This window comes from Rhinoderma darwinii, chromosome 1, assembly GCF_050947455.1.
Source record: "Rhinoderma darwinii isolate aRhiDar2 chromosome 1, aRhiDar2.hap1, whole genome shotgun sequence".
In the NCBI taxonomy this organism is placed as follows: domain Eukaryota; kingdom Metazoa; phylum Chordata; class Amphibia; order Anura; family Rhinodermatidae; genus Rhinoderma; species Rhinoderma darwinii.
The window spans coordinates 592,844,818-592,858,732 of NC_134687.1; the positions used below are offsets into that span (position 1 = coordinate 592,844,818).

Here is a 13,915-nt window from a genome sequence, read left to right on the forward strand (position 1 = left end):
TTGCAATGCTGCAATTTTGGGAATTGCTCCCTCTAGTGACCAGCACATGGAAATGTTATAAATTAGAATCTAATTTATAATATTTCCTGACTTGTGAAAAAAAATAAAAAAATTAGAAACATGTGTAATCATTTATTGACTAACAGTTTAACTAAAAAAATATATATATTTTTCTAGCGACACATTCCCTTTAAGAAGGACGATCCACATTATTAAGCAGGCCACAGGTTTCAAGCAATATGGGAAAGAAAAAGGATCTCTCTGCTGCCGAAAAGCGTGAAATAGTGCAATACCTTGGACAAGGTATGAAAACATTGGATAGTTCAAGAAAACGTAAGCGTGATCATCGTACTGTGAATAGATTTGTGGCTGATTCAGAGCACAGACGGGTTCGTTCAGATAAAGGCATAATGAGGAAGGTTTCTGCCAGACAAATTAATAGGATTAGGAGAGCAGCTGCTAAAATGCCATTGCAAAGCAGCAAACAGGTATTTGAAGCCGCTGGTGCCTCTGGAGTCCCACGAACCTCAAGGTGTAGGATCCTCCAGAGATTTGCAAGTGTGCATAAAGCTATTATTCGGCCACCCCTAAACAATGCTCACAAGCAGAAACGGTTGCAGTGGGCTCAGAAATACATGAAGACTCATTTTCAAACCGTGTTGCTTACTGATGAGTGCCGTGTAACCCTGGATGGTCCAGATGGATGGAGTAGTGGATGGTTGGTGAATGACCACCATGTCCCAACAAGGCTGCGACGTCAGCAAGGAGGTGGTGGAGTCATGTTTTGGGCTGGAATCATGGGGAGAGAGCTAGTAGGCCCCTTTAGGGTCCCTGACGGTGTTAAAATGACCTCTGCAAAGTACGTAGAGTTTATGACTGACCACTTTCTTCCGTGGTACAAAAAGAAGAACCGTGCCTTCCGTAGCAAAATTATCTTCATGCATGACAATGCACCATCTCATGGTGCAAAGTATACATCTGTGTCATTGGCTGCTATGGGCATAAAAGGAGAGAAACTCATGGTGTGGCCCCCATGTTCCCCTGACCTCAACCCAATTGGGAACCTTTGGAGCATCCTCAAGAAAAATATCTATGAGGGTGGGAGGCAGTTCACATCAAAACAGAAGCTCTGGGAGGCTATTCTGACATCCTGCAAAGATATTCAAGCAGAAACTGTCCAAATACTTACAAATTCAATGGATGCAAGAATTGTGAAGGCGATATCAAAGAAGGGGTCCTATGTTAACATGCAACTTGGCCTGCTAAGTTTTTTGATTGAAAGAGCTTTTGATTTCTGTAAATATGACCTCCTGATGCTGCAAATTCAACAAATTACCATTTTAGTTCTTTTTACAACCTTTAAAATGTTTTGATCTGTGTTGTGCATAATAATGTGAAACAGTGCATTTTGAGTTTTTTACTTCTAAAAAAAATCTGTTATCATTACGAGATTTGTTCAATAAAATTTGCATTATACTCCAACGGTTGATGGCTTGAAGATTATACCCACAGTCATTTGCATCGACTATTTAGGAAAATAAACTAAAAATAACATTTGCATAATAATTTGGAATGCGGTGCATGTACTGAGCTTGGTTCTGGTACTGTATTTATGTCCTGAGATTAGTTCTGGTGTTGTACTAATGTACTGAGCTTTGTTCTGGTACTGTGTATATATATATATATATATATATATATATATATACTGAGCCATGTTCTGGTACTGTATTTATGTACTGAGTCTTGTTCTGGTACTGTATTTATGTACTGAGGTTTGTTCTGGTGCTGTATCTATGTACTTTGCTTGGTTCTGGTAATGTACTTATACACTGAGCAGAAATTTTGGGTGTAAAATCCACAGTGTAAAACTGTTGCAGGCAAGTGGATGAAATTTAACAAATCTCATCCACGTGTTGCTGAATATTTTTTGCATGGAAATCAGGTGAAATCTACAATACATGTAGTTTTACTGCCATGTATGACACACTGAAAATGGGCCTACTGAGACTCTATCGCCCAAGGGCCCACATAAATTTGGAGCTGGGCCTGCACCAATATATGGTACGCGCATAACTGCACTGGTGTCTCAGACAGTGCGCCAGTCCTAGTAAACGTCTTACAATGTTCAGACTTCACTGCAACTTCAGCTGTCCAGTCCTGTCCAAAGACAATGCAGGTTTCAAGTCACATTTACAAGTCACATCTATTGGAGTGAACCCATCGTAGCGAATCAACCCTCCAATCCGACCAGTCTCTAAGGATAGAGTTTGGTGCAGAAAGAGGAAGTTGCATTTGAGCGGATGCTGATTGGATGCTTGTGTTTGACCTTCTGTCAGTGGAGGAGTTAAACTTCACGGTAGCGGGGACAATTATATGGGCACTATCGGTGTTATATATGGGCACTGTATGGCACTATTATCTAGTCAGTTTCTGCCAGTATTAGGCTAAAGCTACAGGGTGACTGATGTGTGCCCCTGCATCCACTGCAAGTAATTAAAGTGAATGTGGCCACAGTGCAACCTGCTGGATTTTTTGCGATGGTCAAGTCACGGTGACGGCAACCCGCGGGTCGCAATGTGGCCGCATTCACTTTATTTAGATGAGATGAACGCAGGGGCAGACATCAGTCTTTTGACCACATGATCTGTGTCGCTTCCAAGGTCGCCGTGTAGCTCTAGCCCTACTAGCATACTGTATGGCCATACCCTCCAACATGTGTAAATAAGAAATCGGTACAGATGTGTGATTTGGTTGCGAGACGCATGGGATTTAGTCATTGCAACAGCCAATAGACACCCCAGAAAAAAAATGAAAAATCACTGACATGTCCGAAATGAGTCGCATTTGACTTCCATTAAAGTCCGAGCAGGCAGAGATGAGTGCGACATGAAATCTACTACCAAAAATCCATTCATACATTCATAATGATTGCAATGTCGCAATTGCCATTTTCATATCGCGCAAGCAGTAGCCATAGCCTAACACGTAGGGCCGGGGTGATGGCCATAATATGGTCAAATTCTTCTCCAGACAGTCGGCTCTGCTTACTTTATACCATCTTTTGTAATGACATGTTTTAATACCGACATCATTGCGACAGACAGCGATTGGTTGTGGTCACATGACATCCCCCCCCCCCTCTAGACAACAAGTCATTACACAAGATGATAAACAGTCAGCGGCTGGGACCACCAGCGTGTAAACAGATAAGAATCACTAATGCGAGTATGTTGTACTTTTTTTTATTTTAAAGCCATACACCCCTATTTATATGACAACCCTTTGAACATTTAACTATTCTGTGGAATTATATGTCCCAGCACAGCAAGAACATGCTGGGACTTCTAGTTCCAAAGAATACTGTTGGAGGATGATCACGTTATTGTGTTGTGCAGGGACACAAAGGGAGGAGGCAGATACTGAGCTTCCTCTATAACTCACAGACCGGCTCTTTGCACAGTCACCCCTGGCAACCAGCACAGCGCAGCCACTGACGTCATCGGGACGCGCCTACTCTTCCCACATAGGAGACTGAAAGAAAGGGGCGGAGCATCACCGCAGCTTTTGTTGTTGTTGAGAGAAAAGTCTGGACACTGAGGGACCGGCTCGGTGAGTACGAACAAGGGGTTTGTCTGGCTATAGGGCAGTTGTCGCTGACTGATGACGTCACGGCCGGGAACATGTCGGCGATGCCGGTGACGCGAGGGGTGGAGTCAGGTGACGGCGCCCGTTGCTGCTGCTGCTTTGTGAGGCGCATTGTGCTGCAGGTAAGAAGCAGCAGCGGCGGTGGAGGAGGACGGCAAGTAACGGGGGGCGTCGTGTACGGGGTTTGCTGACAGCTCTCTAATCACCGGGCACCGTGATTACCGACCCCGCGCTCTTCCGGTTTCCCCCCACCGGAGGGGGCACACCGAGCGAGGAGCTGAAATGGGTGGGAGGCAGCGCAGTACTTGAGGCCCGCATTGGGGTAGGTGGTCTGTGGCCTAGTGATGGCGGCTGCGCCTCCCTCCCCGGTCACTTAACAAAGAGCAGGCCGGGGCGGCGCGGAGTGGTCGCCGGAGGGTGGGGGGAGCCCCGCATTGTGCCGCAATCCTGACTGCCTGGCACTAGGTTCTCCCTGCCTTCCTCCTGTGTCCAGGATATTATGTGTGCCGCAACAATGCGACCGTTACACTGCAGGGGCCACTACAACCACTCAGGGGCCCCGTTATAATTGGGGGACACACGTTCTAACTAAATTACACAGGGCTCGCTGATCTTATCCACCAATCACTCGGGGCCGAACCTTTATGTACTGGGGGCCCCTGTTTTACTAGTTTGCTGCTCTTCAGAGTTAAATCTTTATATAGGGGCCCCATATGCTTTATGGGGCCAGTATGTATGGGACACTGTTCAAATAATTTCATGTAAAGATTGTATAGAGATTATATGGGGTCCCCTGTTATAACTGCCTTTCTGGTCGTGTTCTAAACGTAAACTCTATTATTGGGGCCACTGTTTTAACGGGGTCTCTGGGGTTTCTGTAAAGATGGTGAAATCATTATATAGGAGCCTGTCAAATAAATATATATATATATATATAATTTAAAAAAAATTCGTACGGACTGCATGGCTGTTTTTATATTGGCCCCTGGTATAGTTGATTCTCGCACAGTCTTATTATTTGGTGCCTATTGTAACATTTTAGCCAGGTTGCATGGGTCCCTGGGGATTCGCTATCACCTACAACTCCTATTTGACTTGTATGTTATTGGTTGTGATTGGCTCGTTATTGCTTGTTAGCCCGACCTTTTTGTCTTGCTTGCTACAGTAATGTTATATTGACCTGTCACAGGTCCCTTTGGCTGTCATCTGTCTGAAAATTGGTTTGGCCTATGGTGTCTGTAGCTCTTAAGCTCTAGTTATGCGAATATTTACTTAAAGGGGATCTTCACTATAGACACTAGGGGCCTATTTATTTACATTGCTGACCCAATGTGTAGCCTCTAGAACAGTGCCTACATTTTAGGCCTCATTCACACTTTCGTTGGCCGTCGTACGCCCGTAAATGAAGGATCCTTGAAACACTGACCGGACACGGAAGGCTTCCGTGTGCAGTCCGTTGTTTCACGGACCAAATCAATAAAAAGGCTGAGACTGTTTCCGTAAAAGCCGGGCAGGAGTAGGGCCTGTCCTGTTTTTGATGCAACGGCCACACGGTTCCGTTAAAACAACTGAAGTGTGCATGGCCCCGTTTAAATGAATGTGTCAGGGTGCTATCAGTTAAGAAAACATAGCACCGTGAAGAAAATAACTGAAGTGGGCATGAGGCCTTAGGCCTCATGCCCCCTCCAGTTATTTTCTTCAGTGTGCTATCCGTTTTTTTTAACCGATAGCACATTGACACATTCATTTTTATGGGGCCATGCACACTTCAGTTGTTTTGACGGTTCCATTCGTCCGTTCCGTCAGAAGTAGTGCATGTCCTACTCGTCCGTCGTTCCGTGACTGTGGGACTCATTGAAGTCTATTGGTCCGTAAAAAAACAAACGGATGGCATCCGTGTGCTGCCCGTTTTTCACAGAACCGTTGCTAAGCAACGGCAGGGCGTGCCAAAGTTCGCTGCCTTCAACACACAAGATGGATTTTAACAGACCGTTTAAAACGGAAGACAAACTGAAGCACAGCAGCGTTTAAAACAGAACGGACGCGGAGTGACAACGGAAACCACATGGATGTCACAACAGACACATGGATCTGTTTTAAACGGACGTGAAAATGGTGAGGGATATGTGTTTGTGAGGTTCCCTTTCTTGCGATTATCACATATTAAAATATTTACCTCTCAATACTGGTGAATGCTACAATCGTCCTCGGTCCTGCTGCTGATGCCTTCGTGCTGTAAAGCAGCCATTGATGATCCGCCCCATGTGTACAATCTTCCGCAGATATTTCTCAGCTTGTAAAATGACTGCGAGCATTGGAAGGATGTTTACACCATTACATTTATCGTTCATACATTTTGTATTTTACAAAGCAAATTCGATAAAGGCCGCAATGTTTTTTTAAGGTTAGATTCATAAATGTGTTTGCATGCGTTTTTGTAGTAGTTTTACCGCTATTGTAGCCACGGTTCTGTAGAAACGGTTCCCATTCTTAGTTGTAGGACTCTGTTCCTAGAGATATTTCTATTGAAACCTATGACAGCAGTTGTTGCAAGACTATTTAATAAGTTATAGCAATCCGTTATATATTGTAAATTGTTAGAGGCTCTGTCACCACATTATAAGTGCCCTATATTGTACATGATGTAATCGGCGCTGTAATGTGGAGAACAGCAGTGTTTTTTATTTAGAAAAACGATAATTTTTGAGGTAGTTATGACCTTTTTTAGCTTTATGCTAATGACTTTTTTAATGACCAATTGCACGTGTTTTTACTTTTTGACCAAGTGGGCGTTGTACGGAGGAGTGTATGACACTGACCAATCAGCGTCATACACTTCTCCCCATTCATTTACACGACATATAGTGATCTTATTAGATCACTATGTGCAGCCACATACACACTAACGTTACTCAAGTGTCCTGACAGTGAATATACATTACCTCCAGCCAGGACGTGATATCTATTCAGAATCCTAACACTTCGGTAACGTTTGTGTGTCATTTACAGCAAGGCAATCGTAATCTTGCGACAGCCCAGCGTGATCTCGATGTGCTGTGCTGTAAATGACACACAAATGTTAGCGAAGTGCCAGTACACTTGAGTAACGTTAGTGTGTGTGTGTGTGTGTGTGTGTGTGTGTGTGTATATATGTGGCTTTACATAGTGATCTAATAAGATCACTATATGCCGTGTAAATGAATGAAGAGAAGTGTATGACGCTGATTGGTCAGCGTCATTCACTTCTCTTCACAACGCCCACTTGGTCAAAAAGTAGAACACACCCAGTTGGTCATTAAGAAAGTCATTAGCATAAAGCTAAAATAGGTCATAACTCCGTCAAAAATGATCGTTTTTCTAAATAAAAAACACTGCTGTAATCTACATTACAGCGCCGATCACATTATGTACAAGATAGGGCATTTATATTGTGGTGACAGAGCCTCTTTAAGGATGAAAAATCAATTTTAACCAATGATCTATAGTTTATCATTGGTGGTTTTCTGCTGTTCCATAGGGCAATTAAAGGGTTATTCCCATCTTATAAAGTGATAGCACATCATTAGAATATTCCATTGATTCGATTGGTGGGAGTCCTACCTCTGGGATCTCCACTGATTCTGAGATTGAAAGGACTTTAGCGTTGCGTCACCTTCGGTATTCTTTTCCCTTCACAGCAGCGTCCTGACCGTCCGGTTTACAGGGTATTGCAGCATGGCGCCATTCAATTGAACAGAAGCGGCTGTGATACCCTGCACAGCTAGGTGGCCAGGAGCGTCACTCTGCAGGGAAAACTTAGAAGGTGACGCAGCACTAAATCAGTGCTTTTACCAATCTTTCTAAGAATCGTAGGGTCCTACAGGTCTGATCCCCGCAGATCATAAAGTAATGGCTTATCCTAGTGATATAAGATGGGACTAGCCCTTTAAGGTACCGATGGTTTAAAAGTGTAGAAATCACAAGGCTGCCTGTGACGTACGGCAAAACCGCATATGTTTTCACCAGCAAATGACTGCAGTTTTGCAATGTGTTTTTTGTCTTCACACCCGGTACGGGTGAAACGTTAAAACCATGTGTTTCACCTGTAGAGGCTGCATGGCCAAAAACTGCATCAGAAAAGCGCAGTAAGGCTGGGTTCACACGACCTATTTTCAGGCGTAAACGAGGCGTATTATGCCTCGTTTTACGTCTGAAAATAGGGCTACAATACGTCGGCAAACATCTGCCCATTCATTTGACTGGGTTTGCCGACGTACTGTGCAGACAACCTGTCATTTACGCGTCGTCGTTTGACAGCTGTCAAACGACGACGCGTAAAAATACAGCCTCGTCAAAAGAAGTGCAGGACACTTCTTTCAGACGTAATTTGAGCCGTTCTTCATTGAACTCAATGAAGAGCAGCTCAAAATTTACGGCTGTCAGAGAAGCCTCGCAAAATGAGAGGAGGAGCATTTACGTCTGAAACGAGGCAGCTGTTTTCTCCTGAAAACAGTCTGTCTTTTCAGACGTAAAAGCCTGCTACCGTGTGCACATACCCTAATTTGCCCCGGTACGGTCCCACATTGGGGCATTCCGCATATGTCCAAAGCCCCGCTTACCTACATTGGCCCAATTCTTAAAGAGGCTCTGTCACCACATTATAAGTGGCCTATATTGTACACTATGTGATCGGCTCTGTAATGTAGATTACAGCAGTGTGTTTTTATTTAGAGAGAGGATAATTTTTGACGGAGTTATTAACTTTATGCTAATGAGTTTCTCAATGGACAACTGGGCGTATTTTACTTTTTGGCCAAGTGGGCGTTGTACAGAGGAGTGTATGACGCTGACCAATCAGTGACCAATCAGCGTCATACACTTCTCCATTCATTTACACTGCACATAGCGATATAGCTATATCGCTATGTGCAGCCTCATACACAAACACTAACATTACTGCAGTGTCCTGACTATGAATATACATTACCTCCAGCCAGGACTTGATGTGTATTCAGAATCCTGACCACTTCTGTAGCGTCTCTGTGATTTACAGCACAGCGAGATCTCGCAAGACTACGCCTGCTATGCTGTAACTCGCAGAGAAGTGCAGAGACGTGGTCAGGATTCTGAATACACATCACGTCCTGGCTGGAGGTAATGTATATTCATAGTCAGGACACTGCAGTAATGTTAGTGTTTGTGTATGTGGCTGCACATAGCGATATAGCTATATCGCTATGTGCTGTATAAATGAATGGAGAGAAGTGTATGACGCTGATTGGTCACTGATTGGTCAGCCTCATACACTACTCTCCTCCACAACGCCCACTTGGTCAAAAAGTAAAACACGCCCAGTCGTCCATTGAGAAACTCATTAGCATAAAGCTAAAATAGGTCATAACTCCGTCAAAAATGATCGTGTTTGTAAATAAAAACTGCTGTAATGTACATTACAGCGCCGATCGCATTATGTACAAGATAGGGCACTTATAATGTGGTGACAGAGCCTGTTTAAATCAAAATCAAGTGGACGTTGGCCATCAAAAGTGAGAGGGGCTTTGGCCGCATGTAGACACCGCTACGTGGGACTGTACCCTCAAACTGCATGCTTACTGTAATTGATAACATGATACAGGTGCAGAGCTTGTTACAGTGTATCAGTTTTCTCTTCCAATGAGCTCTGCTCCAGTGTTAAAGAGGCTCTGTCACCAGATTTTCAAACTCCTATCTCCTATTACAGCAGATCGGCGCTGCAATGTAGATAACAGTAACATTTTTTTTTTCCCAAAACGAGCATTTTTGGCCAAATTATGACCATTTTTATATTTATGCAAATGAGCCTTTCTTAAGTACAACTGGACGTGTTTAAAGTTATGTCCAAGTGGGCGTGTATTATGTGTGTACATCGGGGCGTTTTTACTTGTTTTACTAGCTGGGCATTGTGAATAGAAGTGTATGATGCTGACGAATCAGCATCATCCACTTCTCTTCACAACGCCAAGCTTCTGCCAGTGCACAGACACACAGCGTGTCCTCGCGAGATCACGCTGTGACGTCACTCACTTCCTCCCACATGGGTTCTGTCGGAGCGTTCCATAAGGGAAACCAGTGTATAGATTCCGTACATGGGTTTCTGTTTGCATCACCATGGATTTTAATGTTGACGTATCCTGTGCAAATAGTTTTCGTTTGTCACGGTTGTTTAAGGGTTCCGTTGTTTTGACTGAATGAATAGTGCTGTCGACTACAGTACTGATTCCGTCAAAGTGATGGAACCCTTAACCCCCTCCCGACATTTGACGTACATGTACGTCATGGAAAGTACTGACTTCCCGCATCTTGCCGTACATGTACGTCAAACGTTTGGCACCGGCTCAGAAGCTGAGCCGGTCCCATCATCACCGGATCTCAGCTGTATCTTACAGCTGACATCCGACTGTAACGGCGGGGACCGAAATTAGCTTCGATCCCCGCCATTAACCCCTTAAGTGCAGCGCTCAAACGCGATCGCTGCACTTAAGGTGTTTGCAGCTCATCGGAACCCCAGTAATGAAATTGCCGGGGTTCCGGTGGCTGCAATGGCAACCGGAGGCCTAATACTGGCCTCCCGGTCTGCCTAGCACCGAAGCCGGTCAAGATCCGCCCGGCGGCGGAGCCTGATCGGCCTCCGTAGCTGCCGGCAAGATGGCGCCGGGTCAGGAGCTGATCCGGCGTCATCAGCGGTGGAAGTCAGCTGTACTGTACAGCTGACATCCACCTGTAACGGCAGGAACCGGAGCTAGCTCCGATCCCTGCCATTAACCCCTTCGATGCAGCAATCGAAAGCGATTGCTGCATCGTAGCGGTTACAAGCAGATCGCCAGCCCTGACAGGCAATCGGGACTGGCGACTGCTGTTATGGCAACAGGAGACACAATGGTCTCCTGCTCTGCCATTACGGAAGCCGATTTAGGCCCCGCCGGGAGGCGAAGCCTAAACGGCTTGCTGTCAGTGAATGACTGACAGATCTAATACATTGCACTACATAGGTAGTGCAATGTATTAGAAAAAAAAAAATCTGACCGTTGGACCTTCAAGTCCCCTAGTGGGACTTGAGAAAAAGTGTAAAAAAAGTATAAAAAAGTGTAAAAAAAAGTGCAAAAAATAAAAGTTTGAAAACAATAAAAGTTTCAAGTAATCAAATAACACACAATCCCCCTTTTACTCTTATCAAGTCCTTTATTATTGAAAAATAATAATAAACCATATGTATTTGGTATCGCCACGACCGTAACGACCGGAGGTATCAAAATATTATATTATTTATTGCACGCGGTGAACAGCGTAAAAAAACCCCGTAAAAAACGTTACCAGAGTTTCTGTTTTTTAGCCACTTTGCCCTACAAATATTACAATAAAAAGTGATCAAAAAGTCGCACGTATCCAAAAATGGTACCTATAAAAACTATAGCTCGTCCCGCAAAAAACAAGCCCTCATACAACTCCGTCGACAAAAAAATTAAAACGTTATGGTTCTCACAACTTGGCGACAGAAAAAATACATTCTTTTTACAAAAGTAATTTTATTGTGCAAAAAGTTGTAAAACATAAAAAAGTTCTATAAATGAGGTATCGCCGGAATCGTACTGACCCGCAGAATAAAGGTAACATGTAGTTTATAATGCGTGGTGAACTCTGTATAAAAAAAAAACCAAAAAAAGCTGTGCCAGAATTGCGTTTTTTGGTTTACCTGGCATCCCAAAAAATAGGATAAAAGGTGATCAAAAAGTCACATGTACCCCAAAATGGTACCAATAATAACTACAGCTCGTCCCGCAACAAACCAGCCCTCATACCGCTACGTCTATGAAAAATAAAATTAGTTATGGCTCCAATAAGTCAGGAAATAAAAAAATATGCAGTTGTGCCCGAGGAGAACATTTCTTCTGTTTCAAGAGGCGATTTATCAAGGACCTAAAATTAGGGAACCAGGAAGGGAGGGCCCAATCATATCCGATGGAAGCGACGGTGCCCGTATTATACCAGGATAATACTTTCCCAGCAAAATTCCCCAAACTACAAAGGCGCGGAGTGTGGACCAAAAGGGGGATAAGAAATGACACCATTTATCAGTGCGACACCGGCCTGTGCAGAAAGGATTGCTTCACAGCGTGTAACACATCTATGGATTATTTTTATTTTTTTATACCACCTGACTATGCCCCTTATATACTCCGCCCCGCTTACATGTACCCCCACATTATAAAACACCAGCAATACTCAAACAAATATAGTACCAAGCAAAATCCGCTCTCCAAAAGCCAAATGGTGCTCCCTCGGCCCTGAACCCTACAGCGTGCCCAAACAGCAGTTTCCTTCAACATATATGGCACCGTCATACCCGTGAGAACCCTTTTAACAATTTTTGTGGTGTGTGTCTCCAGCGTCATAAGCTGGGCATGACATATTTGCCACTGAATGGCATATCTAGGGAAAAATATAAATTTTTAATTTGCACCATCCGCAGCGCATTCATTTATGGAAAAGACCTGTGGGGTGAAAATGCTCACTACACCCCTTAATAAATGCCTTGAGGGGTGCAGTTCCATAATGGGGTCACTTATCAGGGGTTTCTTTTTATTATTTCACATCTGAGCCTCTGCAGTTGTGAACCAATACTTTGTAAATCGCCAAATTAGGCCTCCACTCCGCATGGTACTCTTCACTTCTGAGCCCTGTCATATGTCCAGACAAAAGATTAGGGCCACATGTAGGGTGTTTCTAAAACCGGGAAACACCGCATAATAATTAGAGAGCTGTCTTGTTATGGTGGCACAAGCCGGGCACCACATATTGGCATATCTATGGAAAAAAATCCCATTTTCACTCTGCAACATTGAGCGCACACTAATTTCTACAAAACACCTGCAGGGTTAAAATGCTTACTACACCCCTTGGTAAATGCATTGAGGGGTGTAGTTTACAAAATGGGGTCACTTCTGGGGGGTTTCCACTGTTTTGGGCCCACAGGTGCCCAGAAACCAATCCAGCAACATCTGCACTCCAAATGGCGGTCCTTCCCTTCTGAGCCCTGCCGTTTGCCCAAACAGCAGTTTATGACCACATATGGGGTATTGCCGTACTCGGGAGAAATAGCTTTACAAATGTTGGGTTCTTTTTTTCCTTTATTTGTTGAGAAAATGAAAAAATTTGCGCTAAAGCTACGTCTTATTGAAGAAAAAGGACTGTTTTTATTTTCACTGCCTAATTCTAATAAATTCTATGAAACATCTGTGGGGTCAAAATGCTCACTACACCCCTAGATGCATTCTTCAAGAGGTGTAGTTTCCTAAATGGAGTCCCTTTTTGGGCGTTTTCATTGTTTTGTCCCCTCAGGGGCTTTGCAAATGTGACCTGGCCTCCGCAAATCATTCCTGCTAAATGTGATCTCAAAAAGTCAAATAGTGCTCTTTCCCTTCTAAGCCCTGCCGTGTGTCCAAACAGCCGTTTATTACCACATGTGGGGTATTGTTTTACTCGGGAGAAATTGCTTTACAAATTTTGTGGTGCTTTTTCTCCTTTAGTCCTTCTGGAAATGAGAAAAAATTAGCTAAACCTACATTTTATTTGAAAAAATGTAGATTTTCATTTTCACGGCCTACTTGCAAAAATTTCTGCAAAAAACCTGTGGGGTCAAAATGCTCACTATACCCCTAGATAATTTCCTCAAGGGGTATAGTTTCCAAAATGGGGTCACTTGTTTGGGGTTTTCACTGTTTTGTCCCCTCAGGGGCTTTGTAAATGTGACATGGCCTCCGCAAACCATTCCTGCTAAATGTGAACTCCAAAAGCCAAATGGCGCTCTTTCCCTTCTCAGCCACGCCGTGTCTCCAAACAACCGTTTATTACCACATGTGAGGTATTGTTTTACTCGGGAGAAATTGCTTTACAAATTTTGCGGTGCTTTTTCTCCTTTAGTCCTTGTGGAAATGAGAAAAAAAATCGCTAAACCTACATTTTCTTTGAAGAAATGTTGATTTTAATTTTCACGGCCTACTTCCAATAATTTCTGTAAAAAACCTGTGCGGTGAAAATGCTCACTACACCCCTAGATAATTTCCTTGAGGTGTCTAGTTTCCCAGATGGGGTCACTTTTGGGGGATTTTGACTGTTTTGGCACCGCAAGAGCCCTTCAAACCTGACATGGTGCCTAAAATATATTCTAACAAAAATAAGGCCCCAAAATCCACTAGGTGCTCCTTTGCTTCTGAGGCCGGTGTTTCAGTCCAGTAGCACGCTACGGCCACATGTG

At 43.8% G+C, this 13,915-nt stretch overlaps 1 protein-coding gene across 15 annotated transcripts in view; it reads left to right on the top strand.

The window, feature by feature from the left end:
* The first annotated feature begins 3,491 nt into the window (after positions 1 to 3,491).
* The window catches only part of UBAP2 (ubiquitin associated protein 2), a 71,859-nt gene continuing 61,435 nt past the window's right edge, over positions 3,492 to 13,915 (top strand). For 8 of the 15 annotated variants that reach the window (XM_075840229.1, XM_075840285.1, XM_075840267.1 and 5 more), the window contains exon 1: positions 3,660 to 3,767. The gene's annotated coding sequence lies outside the window, so the exon portion shown is untranslated. Of the gene's footprint in view, positions 3,610 to 3,659; positions 3,968 to 13,915 lie in introns of those variants that run through there. The other 7 variants (XM_075840321.1, XM_075840349.1, XM_075840330.1 and 4 more) reach the window with 5 other exon arrangements.